General features: G+C 31.7%; 1 protein-coding gene across 8 annotated transcripts in view; it reads left to right on the forward strand.

Annotated features, from left to right (window-relative positions):
- CadN (neural cadherin) overlaps positions 1-21,954 on the forward strand; it is an 835,618-nt gene that overhangs the window by 381,602 nt on the left and 432,062 nt on the right. The window lies entirely within an intron of this gene.

Genomic DNA, 21,954 nt, shown 5'->3' on the forward strand with positions numbered 1-21,954 from the left:
CATAATATGGTTAATATTATATCCCCCCTACAATATAATATTATGTATTCGGTATGACCTGGATTATTCTTAAATATCTGATAAGATACTTAAAAATGTTTTAACAATAAATATAATATATTATGATTAATTGATTTATTAATTTTACTGTACAATGACGCAGTGCAAATCTTTGTTTTTGGTTCATATCTACTCGTTTAAAACACATAAGTAAAACCACACTAATCAACAATATCAGAAATTCCCAAAATTGTACCCATTGATGAGATACCGGTAGATACTCAATCCATGTCGGTAGATTTTAAGGTGATTGGAAAGCATACATAACGCAGGTCTTGATGACAATATGCTCAGTTAAAAAATATATTAGGTTTTTAATATTATTAATACTATCGACCGAAGTTCAGAAGAAATTTGTTTGTTGTATATTTTTTATTGTTGACCCTTGACTTAATGGGTAGATAATGGAGTTTTTACCTACTTTATTGTATTGATTTATTATATAAGGAGTGTTCGTTGTCAGTTTATGTTTGCCTTTGGTGAGTGTACACTGCGCCTGAAGATGCAGAAAGGTGAAACCCGGGTCTCAAAAAATGACTCAAATAGAATAATACAAAATTTAAATTTATTAGAATATTATGTTTTGTCACCCTTGTCTTACATAACTTGCTTTAAACTCTACTAATATTACTCCATGATTGTTTTGCGTCGGTTACTGGGTAGTTATAATGTATTTTTACAACGTTTTTATTAGCTCGTATTCTTGTTTGTCCGGTGGTTGTTTATCCAGTAGACATCTTGCAATCGATTTTTAACTAACCTCCCGACTAGCTAGACTTTTGAAACTTTTAGAATATATCAGAACACGATGCTAATGCATTACTTTTAAGCCATCTTTAAGCAGAATTGAATTCATTTTCAGTTAATTCTGTTTTGTATGAAAAGTTATTTCGGAAGAAATCCGTAATCCAATCCACTATTATTGGTTACTAAGGGGGTGGTCCTAGCAACTAAATTATCAATATATACGTGCGTTACTATGGAAATCAAAATGACATTTCAGTATTCTATATTTGTTTGTTTTTTGTTTACTTCATATCAAGTACAAGTTTGAGCATATTATTTCAACATAAAATTTAAAAACGTTGTATATAAAAAGTTCTTTTTATCTTGTAATTATTATTAAATGTGTTTGTAATCTTCAGATTTATTTAAATACAATCCAATCAATAATAAAAAAATTATAATGATGTCAAAGTACATCGCATTATTTTAACCAAACCTTTATGTTACCTATTGATATTTTTTTGGCTACTAATAAAAATACATTTTTAATCTTATACGAGATTGCATACACTATTCTTACTTTTGCAACGTGCCAATGTCTAACGGCTTCAATAATTCGTAATATGTAGTTTCATTTATCAAACACCGTTGTTTATTTCAATACCGTGCCACGGAGTATGTAATATCTTCAAGGGTAATAAACTATCCGTAGGTATTGTATGAAATGCTAATGCCTACCTACCTACAGAATATAATATTTATTATCCATCCCTTGTAGCTATAAGTCAAAAACTTTTCCGTCCGTGAATAAACTGCTTACCTACTACGATTCATTTATAGTCCACTCACGTCCAGGCATAATTTTTACAACATCTGTGATTTTCTTCTCTGATTAGATAATAAACACGTCTGATAATACAAATCTGGAAGCGAAAAATAAATCTGAAAATCAACTATCTTTACCAACTTATAAGCTAAAATATATGTGCAACAATAAAAATTGTCTGTTTGAAAGAGGGCAATACTTCAGCTGGGGCACGGTCTAAAAGGATCGTGATTACGCGAAGATTGTGCAAACGACGCGTGCAGAATAAAACATAATTTGTCATAAAAATTCAACATGCGTCCATGTAATGTTATGTTTATTGTTCTATTAGTAATAATAATATATTCATTGACATGTTTTTTCTTTCAAGTTTTTTAGTCATCCTAACACGATTTAAGAATTGATTCCCCCGACGCCATCACAAAACAAGTTGACGTGTTCACAGCTCGACTATTGCTCTCCAATTGGCAGCGAGTCCAAAATTTCGTCGCATCTATAGTTGAAAATTATTTGCCGTTTCACTGAAGTATGCTCTTAACATACAAACACTCACAGGACGTAATATTTGATTAGTATGTAGGTATAGTAATTTACGCCCACGATCGTCGAGCGGTTACGCGTTAGGCTTATAATCTCATGGGGTCCCGGGTTTGAATCCCGGGTCTGGCAAATATACATATTGTTTTTTAATATGTTATTGGACCCAGAATATTGTCCTGATAAGTTGGCAAGTGGCCAAAATCAATTTATCGTAAAAACAAAAAGAAATATTTATACAACCTCCAGCATTCTTCTTATGATTTAAAATGATAAAAAAATGCCAATACCTATATAACAATTATTACGAGTCTTGTATTCTTAATTGAACATAATATTGAAGCTTGGAAATAATCTCAAAAACTAATCTACTTACTTAAAAAAAAGTCCTGGATCTTTTTTTGCCCAATTGGGATAATTGCAATCCTGGCAAGAAAAGGCTGGCCATGTCTAACGTCGCTTTTTCATCTCAATTGTGACGAGAAGCTGCATAGTGCGCTCTCTTATCTCTAATTATTTCTATCAAAGTCACATTACCAGACTACGTATCTGTTATCTATTTATAGTGAGCATTTGTTCTCTAAATTCTGCATATTGTTACTCAGTGTTTTCATAAGGTGCCATGACACACATCTGTAAAGTAGCACCATAATATGAAAGTGTTGAACAAGCAGCTTTTGTTATACAGCTGTGTGGATATTTTAATCTCCACAATTGTAGTAAATGTTTATAATTGATAATTAATTTTAATTTTCTTTTATTCAACGAATAATTCACAAGATTTAAGAATGTATCATTCTAATTATTGAACATACATAATTTTGAAAAACACTTTCTGAGCGAATATATTATAACCAATAGAAAAAATCTTTTTTTTTTTGAAAAAAGTAAGCCACCCCGGCAGGGAATCGAACCCTGTATCTCCCGGGTTTACGCCCCATCAGCGCATTACCTCTATCAGTAGCTTGATTTGGAAGAGCGCTGATGAGTGGGTATTAAAAGTGACCAATAGTAATAAGTAATAGTAATAAGTCAACCCGAGAGATGCAGGGTTCGATCCCTGCCGGGATGGCTTACTTTTTTTTTTTTTTTTTTTTTAAAAAAAGATTTTTTTTATTGGTTATAATATATTTTCTCAGAAATTGTTTTTCAAAATTATGTTTGTTTAATAATTAATTATTTTTATCAATTTACTTATGTAGGTAAGGTATTGATTTAGGTCAGCGCGAAATAATCATTTGGTAAGGAGTCTTTACTACTGTTGTACACTGTATACAATATATATTCGAAAAAAAGATCGACAACTCTCGCAAGAAACTTGGAAGTTCTTCATTCTAAAAGTTTAGGAGAGAAATACAAATAAGGTTATTGGCGGTGCGAGTCTAGTCCTTTTTTGTTTTTCCGACGCTAAGATAACAATCTTTATCTCGGTGCAGACGGAAGAATTATTTATATATTCCGGAAAGTTTTGTGCTTAATAAACATTATTTTCAGCTCAGTTTGTGCCTTGTCTTTTTTATTTAGCTTGCAATATAACTTACTCACTTATCTCAACTCGCTAATGTTTTGGTTCACTACACTAGTAAACTGGAAGAGTAAACGGTCGGTGTTTTATTTTTGACTAGAACGCGATAATTTTTATACTGTTTGTTATACCAGTACATTCAACTATTTGTCTTCATTAAGGTACACACGTAAATTAATATTGGTGAAATAATGTTAACCCTTAATCATTGCATGGTATTTATTACCTTTCCGCAATAAATTGTTTTATTCTTTATATTTTTTTTTGTGTGAACCAAATCTTATTTAAAAACTCACAGTTCTCCGCAGTGGACAAAGCGGTGTGTTAAAAATAGCAATAGTTTTTAATATTAATACTATCGACCAAGAGTATTTGATGGAATTTGAATTCAAATTATAATGGATTTAATATTTTCTGTCTTATAACTTCGATAATACGACTATTAAAAAATATGGTACTGTTCGGTTATGAGGAATACACAGCAGAAAACACATTTTGAAAATACCCGATATACTGGATTATTTGTTAGTTTGGGTTAGTTTAGGTTAAGTTAGGTTGGGTTAGGTTAGGTTAGGTTTGGTTAGGTTTACCTAACAAATAATCCAGTATATCGGCTATTTTAAAAATGTGTGTTTCCGCTGTATTCCTCATAACCGAATAGTACCAAAAATATATTCTATCTACTCATCATATTCTATTGTAAATTTCTCCAAGTAAGTTAACAATTAATATTTTATTCAAATGGATTTAAGTTTTGTACTATTTCATTTCAGTCGTTTTTTTGCGACCCGTGTTTCGCCTTTTGGCATGTTCAGGCACTATGCGCACTCACCAATATTAAAAAATACTAACAACGAATACAGTTAATTCTTAGTTACATAATACATTAATACAATTAAATAGGTAACAACTTTATCACCTACATATTAAGTCATCACAATAAAATAAAATAAACAATCAAAATAAGAATAGTTGACGTGTTTGTGAAAACCCTACCTGATAGATTATCAGATACCTATTAACTAATATTAGTCGTAAAAACGACTCAAATGGAATAGTAAAAAAATTAAATCTATTAGAATGTAATGGTTTTTATATAATTTGTAATAATTATAAACATTAAAATATGTTCTAATGGATTCAAGCTTTGTACTATTCCATATAAGTCATTTTTTGCCACCCAGTTTTCGCCTTTCGGCATCTTCAGGCGCCGTGTATACTCACCAAAGGTAAACACACACTGGCAATAATGACATAAATGGAATAGTACAGAGCCTGAATCCATTAGAATTTAAATTTAAATTCCATCAAGTACCTTCAGTCGATAGTATTAAAATTAAAATATGTGATGTTTGGGCAAAAAATAACACATGTGCATATAGATTATATAGTTGTATAATAGATTGACCATGTGGCTAACATCAATTCCTTGAAAAAAAAATCTGTTAATTCCTTCACTATATTGTGGAGATCCATACGATCTTCATTAGATCAACCATAATATAAAAGCAATATGCGCCTACCCTTACTTCTTATATTATTAAAAATCTATTTGTTATAAAAGTTCATATTTTACAATATATTTTAAAACAATACTTCTATAATATGATTAATGATAAAATTCCACCATTCATTCCTTATATAATAATATATCCGAAAATATGATTTTTATGCTCAAGATTTTAAGTTGTTCAAAATTATTGTATTCATAAAAACTTCCATTTTAAGCGGAACACTGTTTGGTATATTATTATTATTGCAAAGTCAATCGATATACATATTCTAAAAATGATACATCTACGATTTTTTTTATTCTGACGGAAATTACTTATTATACCACATGCTTTATGTCCATCACCTTTTATGTCCGCATATCATTTATTGTGTATACTGTGGTGTAATTAACGATATGCACCCATTGTTTGTGCTAATAGCATCCTTCAAAGAACTTTACATGTTTCTCACTGTAAATGGGGTGTACTAGAGTGAGTAATTAATTCTACCTAACATCATTCATATTTGAATTCATAAATTTTATGTAGTCCTCGTTTGCAAGTTTTGTTGGAAATCCCTCGTGATGAAAGCGCGGTCCGCGTTTTAAATTAATTTTCTGTTTCCCTGATGTAAGAAAAGTATTAACTTGTAGTTTTTACGTTCATTCAAACAGAGACCTCACTTTATTTCTGTCGGGTTGGTACTCGTGCATAGATATATGTTCGCAAAATCATAGCGTGTACTTATTTTTTACGATATAAGTCCGGTAATATTGGGGTGAAACGATGTTTCCGACAGTATTTCACGGTTATTTGGCTTTTACAGCAAAGCGTACTTTTTAAAGACTAGTATTAAATGCGATAATTTCCTCAAAGATAGTCATTACTTTCCTTACTTTGTTGTGGCCATTCGCTAACGTTATTTTTCATAATTTTTTGGCGTTAAAAAAACATAAGTAACTAATTTAATTCTTATCAAAAATAAATAACAAATATAAATTATAATAAGCAAGGTACAATAATTACAACAACCAAACTGCCAAACTATTGGTTAGGTTAGGTTATTTTTAGATTTCAACACGCCCCACAATCAACCCACGTATTTGTAGTGAGTTACACTGTATGCATTTAACTATGCTAATAATATACTAGGTAGACTAAATATTTATAATTTCGCAATCTTCAATAATATGCATAATTATAATACTAAAATACGAGGGTGGGTCAATAATTCCTTAGAAAAAAGCATTAAAACAGTTTTTATTTTTGTATTTTTTTTTTATTTCTCAACATAATCTCCTTGGAGCTCAATACACTTGGTTAGACGTTTCTCAATTTTTTTAAACCGTCAGAAAAATAAGTTTTCGGAAGGTCCTCAAAATAAGCATTTGTCCGATCGATGACTTCTTCATTTGAAAAAAAACGTTGTCCACTTAGCCATTTTTTTAAGTTTGGGAAAAGGAAAAAGTCACTGGGGGCTAAATCTGGCGAATACGGTGGGTGGTCGACCAATTCAAACTTCAATTCTTCAATTTTAGCCATTGATCGTAAACATGTGTGAACACGGGCATTGTCCTGATGAAAGAGGATTTTTTTCCTGTTTAAATGAGGCCGTTTTTCTTCAATTTTGTTTTTTAGCTGGTCCAATAAAGATGCATAATAATCCCCTGTTATTGTTTTTCCTTTTTCCAAATAGTCAACGAAAATAATTCCACGTGCATCCCAAAATACAGTAGCCATAACCTTACCAGCTGATTTTACGGTTTTCGCCTTCTTTGGACATGGTTCGCCTTTCGCAATCCACTGCTTTGACTGTTCTTTCGTCTCGGGAGTATAGTGGTGTATCCATGTTTCATCTACAGTCACAAAGCGACGAAAAAATTCATCCGGATTGCGTTGCATGAGCGACAACAGGGCTTTAGAGGCCACCACCCTATTGCGTTTATTGTCGACTGTGAGCAAACACGGCACCCATCTTGCAGAAATTTTTTTCATGCCCAATTTGTCATGTAAAATAGAAATGACGCTACTTTTTGAGATCCCTGTAACCTCAATTATCTCACTCAACTTTAATCTTCGGTCACTTAACACCATATCGTGGATTTTATTGATCATTTCTGGTGTAGTCTCCTCTACAGGACGTCCTGAGCGTGGTTCATCCTTTGTTGATGTACGACCACGTTTAAATTCATTTAACCAGTTATAAATAGTTGCAAGTGAAGGAACAGATATGCCGTGAACTAAATCCAACTCATTTTTTATTTCCTTTGCTGTTAACCCTTTTATATTAAAATGTTTAATAACAGCTCTAAACTCAATTTTCTCCATTTTTGTAAACAAGCAAATTTTTTTTTTAAATGTACGAGAAACACACAACAACCCGACCAATCTGATTGAAACTTCGCAGCATACTGAATCGGTAGTGCCGCTGCATGAAAACAAACCGCTTACAGTACTAGTCGCGCCACCTGTCGGCTTTTCTAAGGACTTATTGACCCACCCTCGTACCAACATACTCGTACATAGTAATATATTACGAGGGTGGGTCAATAATTCCTTAGAAAAAAGCATTAAAACAATTTTTATTTTTGTTTTTTTTTTTTATTTCTCAACATAATCTCCTTGGAGCTCAATACACTTGGTTAGACGTTTCTCAATATTTTTTAAACCGTCAGAAAAATAAGTTTTCGGAAGGTCCTCAAAATAAGCATTTGTCCGATCGATGACTTCTTCATTTGAAAAAAAACGTTGTCCACTTAGCCATTTTTTTAAGTTTGGGAAAAGGAAAAAGTCACTGGGGGCTAAATCTGGCGAATACGGTGGGTGGTCGACCAATTCGAACTTCAATTCTTCAATTTTAGCCATTGATCGTAAACATGTGTGAACACGGGCATTGTCCAGATGAAAGAGGATTTTTTTCCTGTTTAAATGAGGCCGTTTTTCTTCAATTTTGTTTTTTAGCTGGTCCAATAAAGATGCATAATAATCCCCTGTTATTTTTTTTCCTTTTTCCAAATAGTCAACGAAAATAATTTCACGTGCATCCCAAAATACAGTAGCCATAACCTTACCAGCTGATTTTACGGTTTTCGCCTTCTTTGGACATGGTTTGCCTTCGCAATCCACTGCTTTGACTGTTCTTTCGTCTCGGGAGTATAGTGGTGTATTCATGTTTCATATACAGTCACAAAGCGACGAAAAAATTCATCCGGATTGCGTTGCATGAGCGACAACAGGGCTTTAGAGGCCACCACCCTATTGCGTTTATTGTCGACTGTGAGCAAACGCGGCACCCATCTTGCAGAAATATTTTTCATGCCCAATTTGTCATGTAAAATAAAAATGACGCTACCTTTTGAGATCCCTGTAACCTCAATTATCTCACTCAACTTTAATCTTCGGTCACTTAACACCATATCGTGGATTTTATTGATCATTTCTGGTGTAGTCACCTCTACAGGACGTCCTGAGCGTGGTTCATCCTTTGTTGATGTACGACCACGTTTAAATTCATTTAACCAGTTATAAATAGTTGCAAGTGAAGGAGCAGATATGCCGTGAACTAAATCCAACTCATTTTTTATTTCCTTTGCTGTTAACCCTTTTATATTAAAATGTTTAATAACAGCTCTAACCTCAATTTTCTCCATTTTCCATTTTTCCATTTTCCACAAGCAAATTTTTTTTTTAAATGTACGAGAAACACACAACAACCCGACCAATCTGATTGAAACTTCGCAGCATACTGAATCGGTAGTGCCGCTGCATGAAAACAAACCGCTTACAGTACTAGTCGCGCCACCTGTCGGCTTTTCTAAGGACTTATTGACCCACCCTCGTATGTAACTCAGAGTCAGTGTGTCGTATGTTTATTTTTTCAAAAAACTAGATAAGTATTTATATAAATTATAGACTTTGTATCTAAATATATATTTCAGAAGCTACTCAACTTTTAAGTATATTCATAACAGTAACTTGAAATTTTTAAAACCAAACGTTTATCAAGGCATCAAGCGGATAAAAAAAGTCTTTAAATTCATATTTTCCGAAGGTGTTCTTTTAAAAAATATACTAGACTGGCTTTCAAATACATATATAATATGTATGACGGCATAATATCATGCTTTTATTAATATAAGCTTCACCTAAGTGAATTACTAACTTAATCATTATCACCTTCTTGTTAAATATTTGCTTCATAAATTGTAATGAAATAATAATTGCATGCATACCATATTAAATATAAATTGGAGTGATTTATTCACACGTTCTTGTTAAACACCTACTCTTGTTAAAATGAACATGGGATATTAACTGGTATAACAAAGATTCATAATATTCATAATATTATGCGTTTAAAATATTGTAATTAAATACATATTGCTATATTCTTAGCTGAATTTTTATTAATGTTCTATTTCTAAAAAAAAAATTTACATATTTATACCAGACAAACAGTCTAAACTTTATTTTTTAACACGACTATTTGATTGAATATACATATTCTAATAGTAATAAATTAGTTATAATACTCTAATTGTTTGCTTTTAGACGACGTTGTGAAAATAGATTCACTTATTATGAACATGAATTGGGTTCTAGTAACGAAATCTCTATCGTCAAAACAATCAGGTTTTAGGAGAAAACATTGATGAGATCTCTAGCCGTTAGCCATAATCCAGCCGTTAACCATTTTAAACTGAACCACCCCGTACAATAGTCGGTTGGATCAGTGATGCCCAAATGTCCCTGTAATAAAGATTTTTGAAATTATTATACCTAGTACCTATTTAGTTTAATCAGTCTAAATTGACAACGATTATCATCATGTTGTCTCATACGTTAAAATAGGGCGACTTCGTTGGACAGGTCATGTCTTGAGGATGGAAGTTACTCAACCACCAATGAGATTTTTCGGTACTGTTCGGTTATACCGGAGGCAGCGGAAAACGCATTTTGAAAATAGCCGATAAACTGGATTATTTGTTAGGTTAACCTAACCAAACCTAACCTAACCTAACCTAACCTAACCTAACCCAACCTAACTGAACCTAAACTAACCCAAACTAACAAATAATCCAGTTTATCGGCTATTTTCAAAATGCGTTTTCCGCTGCCTCCGGTATAACCGAACAGTACCATTAATACCGATTTTTCTTCAGCACACCGTAAGGGGAAAATTGGGTGACTTAAACTTCAGTGGATTTTTTATGTAGAAAAATAAATGGTATCCCTGACGGAGGATAGTGGAGACATTTTCTGGAGGTGGCTAAGATCCACATTAGATTTTAGTGCCAATTATAATATTGGTGAATTCATTCTTTGTAATATTGACTTTTGCATCCCTGATGACTATTTTATAAATCAGTTGTTTGTTCTCCCAAGGCGCAGAACTAACCTACAATATTAGTAATTCTAACTGGACGGGTAATAACTGTTTTCAACCAAATCGCTTCGGATATTCCATCCTATTCATATTCCACCTACGCAAGATGTTGCATTATAAACGTACGTAAGTACAAAAACTACTTCAGTATGTACTTAATATAATATTTTCCACCAAATTGACGAAACATACATGGTCGTGACGAACTGGAGACAATAGGGAAGGCCTTCAACAGAAGTTCGACCCCGGCTGATGCCAATAATGATATTGTTATGCGGGAATAATGTGAATCCTATCAATTAACGAATCACGTAAATCTAAGTATTCTAATGGAAAAAAAAACTATGACTATCCAAATTACTTAAGTACTACGTAAAGTAATCAGTGTGCCAAGTCAATAGGTTTCATAATGATTAGACACCCAAGTAATTAATTTAGTTAAATAGGTACATACATACAAACACATCTGTCATTTTCCGAAGGTGTTTTTGTAGTAAATTTCATTCTTCTTCACTTTCCTTGAAGTGCGGAGTCCCGTTCTAAGAGTTAAGATAGTTAACGTATATCGCCGATGCACAAATGTTAAACACCACTGGTATAGATAGATGCAAGATAGTCAGATGGTCCGGCGGAATGGCTCATTCCCCTAATTGAATAATTCATTGGATTTCCCGATGCACGGGCTACGGATAGCTCCTAGTTAAGGCGCATACGAATCTGGCTGGCTGGCTGATGGTCGCATTTTGTCTGCCGTTTCTCCGCTCTCGGAACAGACGGAACTCCCGTTCTATGTAAATGTCCGGCGAAATCTTTACGGTTATGTATTGCGGACTATTCACAGAATGGGAGTTCCTTGACCGAATTTGTGCGGATTTATAAAGCATTACGCTAATCTATTAGAATCTCGAGTATCTTTTACTGCATTCAATTTAAATGGTCAGTAAATTTCTAGTGTCTTGCATTTGAAAATGGGTTTATAATTTAAACGATACATTTTTAAGTAGTAAGCACGAAGAGAAGATGGATAATAATCATTATCATTCAATTGCCTCTACCAATTTGTGTGTTTCCCAAATATTTTTACGAAAAAATATTGTAAGCTATTTTCTAAACCCATTAGAGTCTTATGCGCTGGCTAGACGGCAGCCACTTGACTGCGCGGTATAGTTTGTCCATACACACGGGCTTTCCGATACAAACCGGTTTGCGCAGATAAGCTTTTGGTAAAGCATGAGCACCTAGCCGGCGCTTTAGACCTTGCTTTTCATAAAAAATAAACATCTCAATTAAATGATCATTCTCCAGTACGTGCCATATTATGTATCTTAAAGTAGCCAAACAGTATGTTAGTCTATTAATAATCATCATATTTTAATGATTGTTAATCAATATTATATTATGTCGTTTATAATAATTATATTATAAATGATGTATAAGAACAAACATCGTATTTTAATAAAAACATATTTTTTTTATGTACTAATAGTTCCCTCCAAACCAAGCCGCCCCGAACCCCACTCGGTCTTAATCGAGCGTATCACGAGGCCTTCCATTTAGATGTGAAGCATTACCAGTTGTTTACGCCTCGTAATATCTCAAGAGCAGATGCCGAAGACTGAGGTCACCACATACTCAATTCAATTGAGTTTACATGTTTACATAAGTTTTAATGTACTATTTTTGATTGACTTCGTTATTATAATAAGTTAATGAAATACTTGGCAGTCGGTACCGAAAAAAGTTTGAGAAACTTTGATCTGCCTCATATAAAGATGGAAAGAAATAGTGGAGAATGTTATAATCTTATGAAATATATGCTGGAAAGAAAGATATATCTTTACGAGCTTTTATATATTTATACAAAACCCAGGGGATGCTTTTCAATAACTGTGTTATTTTTAGATAGGTATGTATGTTTATAAATAATGGTAGGCAGTTTTATCTGTCACAACGGACATAGTACTCGCATCTGCTTTCAAATAAACGTCCCTTTTATGTAGTCCGCAGCCTACCTGTCTTCCGATACGTAACAAAGATGCCTTTGTTTTATTTTCCCCACATGTCCCTCACGTAATAACATATTTCGCTCTAAATTTACATGCAGTACGGCAGATATTTCCCTTCGTCTAGCGATCGCTAAAGGTATCGTTTGAACTTCGTTACCGAGAGACAAGCATTGAAAGATATATTATGTTGATGTCTCAAAGCTACATGAAATATATGAAATTATGCGAGGTGAATATTTTTTTACGCAAATAAATAATATTTTCTATTCGAGGGTGTAACACCAAGGTAAAATATTTTTGTTAGTTGATATTTAAAGACTGGGATTATACTATATACGTTCATGTCCTTTATTTATAATATAAAACACTAAGTTTATCCGCAATCTAACGGCTCCGAAATGGCAGAACGTAAAGCGTTGATATTTAAGTATAAAGCTGGGTACAAACCTTAGTAATGAATAAAATAAAAAGTAAAACTTGATGAAGAAATACACTGATTTATTATTATTTTAAAAATCTATGTTATATATACAATGGTTGAATATAGGCGCGCGTCATTTTTATTCATATTTATTCATATCCAGTCAGTGTCTTTGGACACGTACGTATGTATCTACAGAAAACTCGACTAAGCCAGCACGATCATCAATCAATGCATATAGGTATAGGCCACATTGTCTTTTTCTTCTTTTCCTAGTAGGATCATATGGGTCTCCAAAGAGTGGAGGTTTGTATCAACAGAATTTTGTTTTTTACGAGAAATGGATATTAGCCACTGATGTCGGTCCCTAGTTCTTTACTTCCGTGTACATCGACCGAACTTTATGAGTTCGTTTATCCACTGGCTGAGTGACATTGCTATGTCCTGTATGTGCTTTATTTTGTGATATTTCCGCGATATGCTCAACATGCATCTTTCCATGACACATTGCGCTACTTGTAAATTTTGTATTTCTCTTAAATTAAAAACCCATGTTTCATACGCATACTTTAGTTTTGGCAAAACACATTAGTTGAAAACTTTACGATTAAGTCGTAGTGGGTGGTCAGTTTTGAAGATACTCACAAAATTGCTCGCAGAACCAAACTGACACGGAGTGCATGTGGGCGCCTGAATAGTATCTTCAAAATGTATGTAGGTATGCCATAGTATAGTAATAATTTATGTAGTTGTTTCCTTGTGTCTACATAGTATATACGGCTCGGGCAGCAAAGGGATAAGCTCTGTTTTCATTGTATCACTTTGTGCCGCAGGTTTTATTGCGAGGCGAGTCCACAAATGCTTTTCCAACAACCGCGACTATTCTTTTTTTGTTTCGGGCTGACGTCCGACAGGATGCGGAAATGCGAGCCGCGCGCTATTTATTAACACTACCTTATCGCTACAAGCAGTTTTCATATATCAATAATACCTCACCGGCTAAGCACTGCGATCGCAAACTGTGAGAATTGTTAGGCCCGTGAAAATGGCGTTCACAAATCATTAACCACGCACACTTTTATGTACTTACTATAGCTACTTTCTATAAAGATTGTATTTATTCTTAAATTTCAATTTTATCGTCTAATATAGTGGTAACCAACATTTTTTGTATCATTTATATTTAAAACATATTTTGTAAATGACACCTTGTGCCACTCACTAGTATTGATCTAGCTTGGTAATTATAGGTAAAGTGTTATCAAAATAGTACTATAGATTTATAAAACCATTATCATATTATCAACCATTTTTTTTTTGATTCCTACCAAAAATTGACATTTGTATTTAGTTTTGTTTGGCAAATCATCATGGAAGGATACACAGTTATACATCATATATAAATTTTAAAAATGCATTACAACAATATTGAATCTATTTGAGCTACGCTTCGGGTATTGCGTTACATTTATGGTCAAAATAAGACCTTAATATTCGTAATTTAATTAGAAAATTCGAGCCAAATGGTAATATTTGTGATCGTGGTGTAGTGCGTAAGACGCTGGACTTCCATCCGGGAGCTCCGGGTTCGATTCCCGGTGAGGTCAAAATATATTTACATAATATAAAATGTAAATTCCTCAATCCTGGGAGTTTTGCCACTGTTATTGGGCTTCACGGCCTGTTGTGGTGTTAAACAAATGAAAAAAAACTGTCAAAAACATAAATGTATTGCTGAAAATATCGATGTCGTTAATCGAAGTGTGGGTAAAATTCTTAACTAAAACAATCAATTACACGTCGTTTTCAAGCTTGGACTTTGTTATGACACTACATGGAATATTCTTAATAAAGATTTGCATTTGAAAGCGTATAAAATAGAGTTAACACACGAACTTAAACCGAATGGCAATTTGGTGCATCAAAATTTTGCTTATTGGGCTTTAGGGCAACTTGAAACAGACCGCGATGAAGCTCATTTTTGATTAAATGGCTTCATAAATAAGCACACTTGTCGCATTTAGAGTGATGAAAACCCACGTGCTATTCTTAAAACACCTTTATATCCACAAAAATTAACAGTTTGGTATGGTTTATGGTCTGGAGGTCTAATTGGACCGTATTTTTTTGAAACTAAAATGGCATTGCAGTTAGTAACAGTCAATGGAGAACACAACAGAATCATGATTTTGTCGGACATAAATAATTAGATGATTTTGATCCGGACATTAATTGGTTCCAAAAAGATAGTGCAACATGCCATTACAGCTCGTGATACAATCAACATATTGAAAGTTAAATTAAAAATATATATCTCTTATTTTAATAACCTTATACGATGCTCTGATTAAGTTAAACAAACATAAGAATTATCACAAATTCCGTGAACCGACAATGCCGGACACCTGTGCTGTATACTATTTTTATTTTTTAAAAATGAATAAATTGTTCTACGACCGTACCAATGGTATGATAGAATTTGTCATATCGACATATAAACCAATTAATTTAATGTTCATTTAGTTATTAGTCAGTATCGCCGATGGTAGGTTAGTTATATGTTTTACATCTTGGATGAATAAACAATTCATGCTCCCGACTGCTTATTTATCGGACACTAGTAAAAAATTCGGACGATTCATTTAAATTACGTATAAAATGCCATAATCTTAATTAAGTATATAAATATTTATATCATGCATTTCATCAAAATCAATAGTCAAATAGCCACTTATAAAAATGCCCTTTCTTGAAACAAAGCATTAAATATATTTTTTTTAATAAAAGTTACCTAAATCAGTACTTTAGAATACGCAAATAACACATAAATTTTAATATTCGTTTCATAAATTTCTAATAGCAAAACTTTTTTACGCATTTCATGTTTATGGGGAAACTTTTTATTCAAATTTATTATATTATATGTAGCACCAATAGATAAAGAATCTTCTTGCAAGACCAATATATTTTTTTTGTTAAGTTTATGCCTATATTAATATTAATTTTATTGATACTATTATATTTTTAATCGTTATCATGAGGATATTTTTTTTTTATTGGAAAAAATTGCAATAAAATTTATCTGCACTATCAAAATTTACACTTTGTATATTCATAATAAATATTATAGAAGTAACATTATTTTTTGTCAAATGTAATCTTCTTTATAACCTGAAAACTATCTGTATACCTCCAAACTGTAATGGTACAGTGAATGTTATTTATATTTATATTATTAGTATGGAATAGCCTTTCTAGACACTTAGGAGATTTTAATGCGACCCAATGAGAAAATATAAGATTCACTCCAACTTTTAATGCATGGAATAGTAGAAGATATAAAAAGGTATAAATAGATTACCTTCACTACAGAACCGTCTTAAGTGTCTTAATGTCCAAGGCATTGGTGATATGATTATACTGTCCCAAGATAGGAAAATATTCTGCAATTTGAAGAAGGCACCAATATAAGGAGTTATAAATATTTCATTATCGATTTAACCATTGCTATAGTAAAAGATTCAATTGTTTTTTTTTTTTTTGTTATTTGAATATTATATGTATCACGTAGTGGCGAAGATAGTCCGTTGGGCGTAAGTACTGCATTGGCTTCTCATTCGGGGACTCGAATCTTGACTCGGTGAGGTCACAATACATCCATAGTCTGTCACTGTTTCATTTTTACTACTGCAATACTGTTTCATTTCAGTACTGTTATAGGGCACCAAGTTGAAAAAATAATAACATAATATTTACTCTTTTATTTGAATTTAAGTTTGAATAATATAGGGACTTGCAATACATACACGTTAACGCCAGGCAACGGTCCTCTCATATTCGGTAATTTAAAAAATATTATTTTTGTATTTAAACTGATTTTCCTTATTTTTACAAAGTGCGGTACTAATGACATTTTATTTAAACAAATATTACTTACGAATATAGACCCAAAAAAAGTATTTGAAAGTGCCCACTGTTTCACATGGTGTAATTTTATTACCACTGGAAATATAAACCAGTTCAGGATATTCGTGTCAATTAACATTTAGGTATTATGGTCAGAATATTCTCTTATTTAAATTATTTTTATTAGTTGTGAATGTTAAATAATCGCTTATTATTAAGTCTTCGCCACTGGTGTCACGGACACAAATAATGGGAAATGCGTTACCTTCTGGATGTTCTTGATTATGGAGAAATATGGGATAAATTTAAATACTTACCTGTTAAAACGTATCTGTAGTATTTAATATAATATTATAATATTTTAAAGTTTGTCACGCAACAAAACACGTACCTATTCAATAGGCCAAGTCAAAATAATTCAAGTCCGGTTTTTTAATCATGGTCGATGGCGACTAACTGTTATAATTTATATATTATTATTCTGTTTTATGGGTGTCGGGAATCATATAATAACTTATATATTATATAAAAGTACGAGTAGTATTGTGTTGTTGAAATTTGTTTAATTCTTATCCAACCGCTACCTCCAAATTGTGGTGTATTATTGGCACTCTCCTAAAGGATGTTGGTTAGAGAGTGTGAATGTCCCAGAAGGAATAGGTTTTGAAATCCTCTCAACCGAAAGAGATTTATGAAGCGATCGTATATCAGTAGAAGCTGGATGTGTCAACGCAGACCGTAAGCTTAAGTTTGCATTAAACTTCGCTGCCTAACTGCGTGCTAATAATTGACTAGAATTCCACCGTCGCAAGGGCTGTTTCTAAAGACCTTGTATTGTTATATATCGCGTAAATAATAGGGCCTTTTGATAATCCGATAGTAGTATTGGGAATCTCGGATAGGCTTTTATTGCCCGCAAGCTCTTTCGAATTTATATAAACGGATTAGAGACACTTGAGTGGGTTTGAAAACATTACGTAGATATTCCTCGCATATTTTTATTATGTCATATTATATTCAGCATAACCTATACATTCCCGTATTTAACTACCTATTTATTTATATAATAGATGCTCAAACAGCATTGTTTTATTATTTATTTTCTTAGTGAAAGGATAATATCAATGCTATTATTTTGTTTATGTAAAATAGTTTTATTTACTTATAATAATAATTTTCACATTTATAGAATTTCAAAACCGTTTTCAAACTTAGTTTTAATATGACAACCCATGAATTTTGATAAACAATAATAAAACCCCATTTTACAATTAATTATGTTATCAAAGTTTTGACTCTTTGTTAGTGAAATTTATATGTAAGGGCAAGTTATTTATTCATAATATTTATAACCAAAATAGCTATTTACTATCAATTGTAATAAACTAATGTATTAAAATGAAAATACAATCAATAGTATAATCATGTTTTTAAAAGATTCAAAACGGTATAACTTTATAATATTTTACTGAAGTATTATTGATTAAATACTATACTTAGATAATTTTCTGTAAGGCCGAATGGGATTTGAACCCATAACATCGCACTTCGTACACTAACACTAACACTACGTTTTTGATGCACTTTCACAACAATATGAAACGCACGTTTTAATTAAAATTCCATTTATATTGGCTACCATCTTTTATTGCACAGTGCTGAAAATTCAGTGTCAATGAGGTCAGGTCCTATTAGATGCAAATATATTTATATTTATTTGTAATATACATGTTTTTAACGTGTTACGAAGATTGAGTGGGTCAGAAGCAAAATAGCTACTTTCCATCACTTACACATTGAAATGTGTCCATAAAAATAATATCACAGTTTTCATTAGGCACATTATAAGTTTTATTATATCAAATTTACAAATATTTTTTTGTAATAACAACAAAAAACTTATTCCTATACTCAAGTTATGTTATGATTGAGCATAATTATTTTATCTTAATAAATGTATATAAATGTAAATAAATAAAATTATCGAAACCTTAGAATCTTAGATTATTCTTCTTCTTATCTTTTTTAATAGAACATGGTGATGAAATCATCGTTAATACTATAATTTGTGTGTGTGTGTGTGTGGGTTCCTTTCCTTCATTCATCACTGTCTAGTGTTTACTAAATATTACTTTTGTTGCACAATTATCAATTAACAATGATATTTGTATTCAATCCTGGATTTAATAAATAAACATTATTTTTAAAATAAGTCTTTAAATGAATGACCGGAACTTGAAACTAATGCCTAAGATTTATATCCAATTGTATTTGTCTTCCAATTTTCTTTAAAAGCTACTTTACATTTCACCAGACTTAAGACAAAAAATAAAAGTATTTTCTATAAGCAGAACTGGAGCAAAGCGAAATATGCCCTTATTACATTCCGTTGCCTTTTTTGTTTTGCGGTTCTGCTGTGGGCTGTTCTTCGTTTCCTCTAAGATGTACCCACGAAATATTATGGTACATGGTATTATATTTTATGTCATCTTTCTGTCAAGTAGGATTTCACTTTATTTTATATTATATTATATAAAATTGTACCATAAGCGCTAACACGCCCATTTTATAATATAATTCGGCATTCTTATAACCATTTATGGCGCTACAATACCAGTGGCGGTTTTCCATGAACCAGATGAAACGGTCGCTTCGCCAGAAAGAACCAATTTCTTTCACAATCTAAATGCAGAAAAAACAATTAAAAAGTAAAAATCCTGGAAACATTTTATACTATACTTATAAAATGGAATAGAAGTTTATCGTCCACATATTTAAAATTGACAGTGGATACGACTGAAAAAGTTATCAGTATGATATATATCAATAATATAGATGGTGCGGTTCATTAAACACAGATTGATTACAAAAAGTTTAAATTTATTTTCATAACAAAACTTTATCCAATAAACTTGTCTTAGTAGTTTGGACGGTGAATATTGAAAATGTTATTTTGCATATTCAAATAGATCATTCCGACACATTGTTATCAATAACTTAATAGTTGGATAGTACGCAAGATTATTGTACCATAGTATTATGAATTACTTGTACTTGTCTTTCGAATTATTTGATTGGGAGATGTTTTGTAATGAATGATTGATTTTCGATGTTAATTTTATCATGTAACGATTCGTTTAAATGTACAAAATGGCATTTTCAGTATGCATTTAATGGCCACCTCCTTTGAGGTTCAAATAGACTATATGACGATCGGGCACATATAATATGCTAAGAGCGATTTAGTGTCTATGATCAAATCTATGCCATTCCGACATATTATACATACATATTGTATGACAGCTATGACATTGTATTTACACTCTGTGACACCCTGTGACACAGGACACCAACATAAAAGACGGGCTTTTCGACATATATATGACCGATCGTCATAGTAGACTCGTATAACTATCATAAACAATCAATGGTTATGGTTATTATATCATATAAATGTAAAATTATTCTTTCAACAGTGAAGCGTTATATAATGTTTTTGACATTTACAAATATAGAATACAAAATACTATTAACTTTCGAAATCTGTTTTTAAATAATTAAAGTTTAAATATTAAAAATCACTAAATAATTACCGGTGATAAATAATCGAGAAAAAATGCTATTTACGAGTAGGTACATTCCGGTCGGCGTTGACATGACAATTTATATTCAAAATTGCTTTCATTAAATCTCTTTATAAAACGTTTTTCAATTAAAAACAACAAATCATCAGCAAACTGTTTGATACGTTTGGCCTTTTACGGCTCAAATAGCATGTTATTAATTACTGAAATTAATTTACACGAGTGTGTCTGTGCTGACAAAATAAATTGAAAAATAGTTTTATTATTATCTATAGGTAAAAAAACTAGATATGCAAAAATATTTTAATCAAATGTTAAATTTAAAAAAATACCTGTCATTTCATTGTTTTTAATGTAGGTAGTTATTAAACAATGATAAAGATGTGAATGAAAAGTTTCCGAGATAATAAATGTTAATATTACCGGCAATCGGAGTAAACGAATGCTGTTTTTTAAAATATTTTTTCATTAATATCTTTACAATTTTTATTATTTTTCCCACTTTTCTCTTACATAATAATGGCAGGGGTTGAAATATTCAGCCACCTAGTACATTAGCGGCTATAAAAAATACATATTGAGATTTCATTGAGTATACTATCTGTAATTTAATACCTGTAATATAGATTTTCTAATCGTAAGAGTTTAAATATCATTGTAACATTGTATTAATGTAATGCTCACCAAGTAGGTAAGTGCATTATCTATTATTATTTTATATGTAGCGACACATTTAAATAAAAACTTTTTAGCGTTATTTTATAACTGCTTTATTAATAAAAACATGACATGAAGATTAAAAGAGACCATACTCATTGACATCTGGATCTGATCATATGTATTTCATTCTTTCGTAATTAGATAATTAATACTGATTTCTATCTATTTTTAGATAAAGGTGCATATTACAAATCTGCATTTAGTCTGCCAACAATTCCACTTTAATAATGACATTTTGTAAATACGTTATTTCTAAAACTATGTTTTTACGATGGTGAAAGCTTTTAAAAAATAACCTCCAAACGAATTATTCGCAACATAGCTCATACTTTTCATCAAAGAACTCAATGTATTATCATAATTCGGTGATTTCGAAGAACGTTTTATGTATTTCATAGTTATTGTTATCACTGGCATTACAGAAATGCATCTCATTATATTACTAGGTCAACTGCGATGACGCCATATGTCTAACGTTAAATCTCTCAGAGGCAATATTCACGTTACGTCATATATGGAAAACAGCGTGACTACGACTGAGGGGAATCTAGAATGAGATTCCAACACTACTATGGCAGACAATACTCTTTCCTTTAATATAAAATGATATTTCCCTAATAATATTCTATGAATATTAAATACAATATTGTTTGTATTATACTTTGATTATATTTATTGAAATTAGCAGTACCTACTTAAAATAGCAGAATATAAAGCTTGCGATTTAATGATAATTAATACTGATCAATTAAATTATAAATTAA

Source organism: Rhyacophila brunnea, unplaced genomic scaffold (assembly GCF_057557595.1).
Source record: "Rhyacophila brunnea isolate RB1 unplaced genomic scaffold, BYU_Rbru_1.0 scaffold_5, whole genome shotgun sequence".
NCBI lineage: Eukaryota > Metazoa > Arthropoda > Insecta > Trichoptera > Rhyacophilidae > Rhyacophila > Rhyacophila brunnea.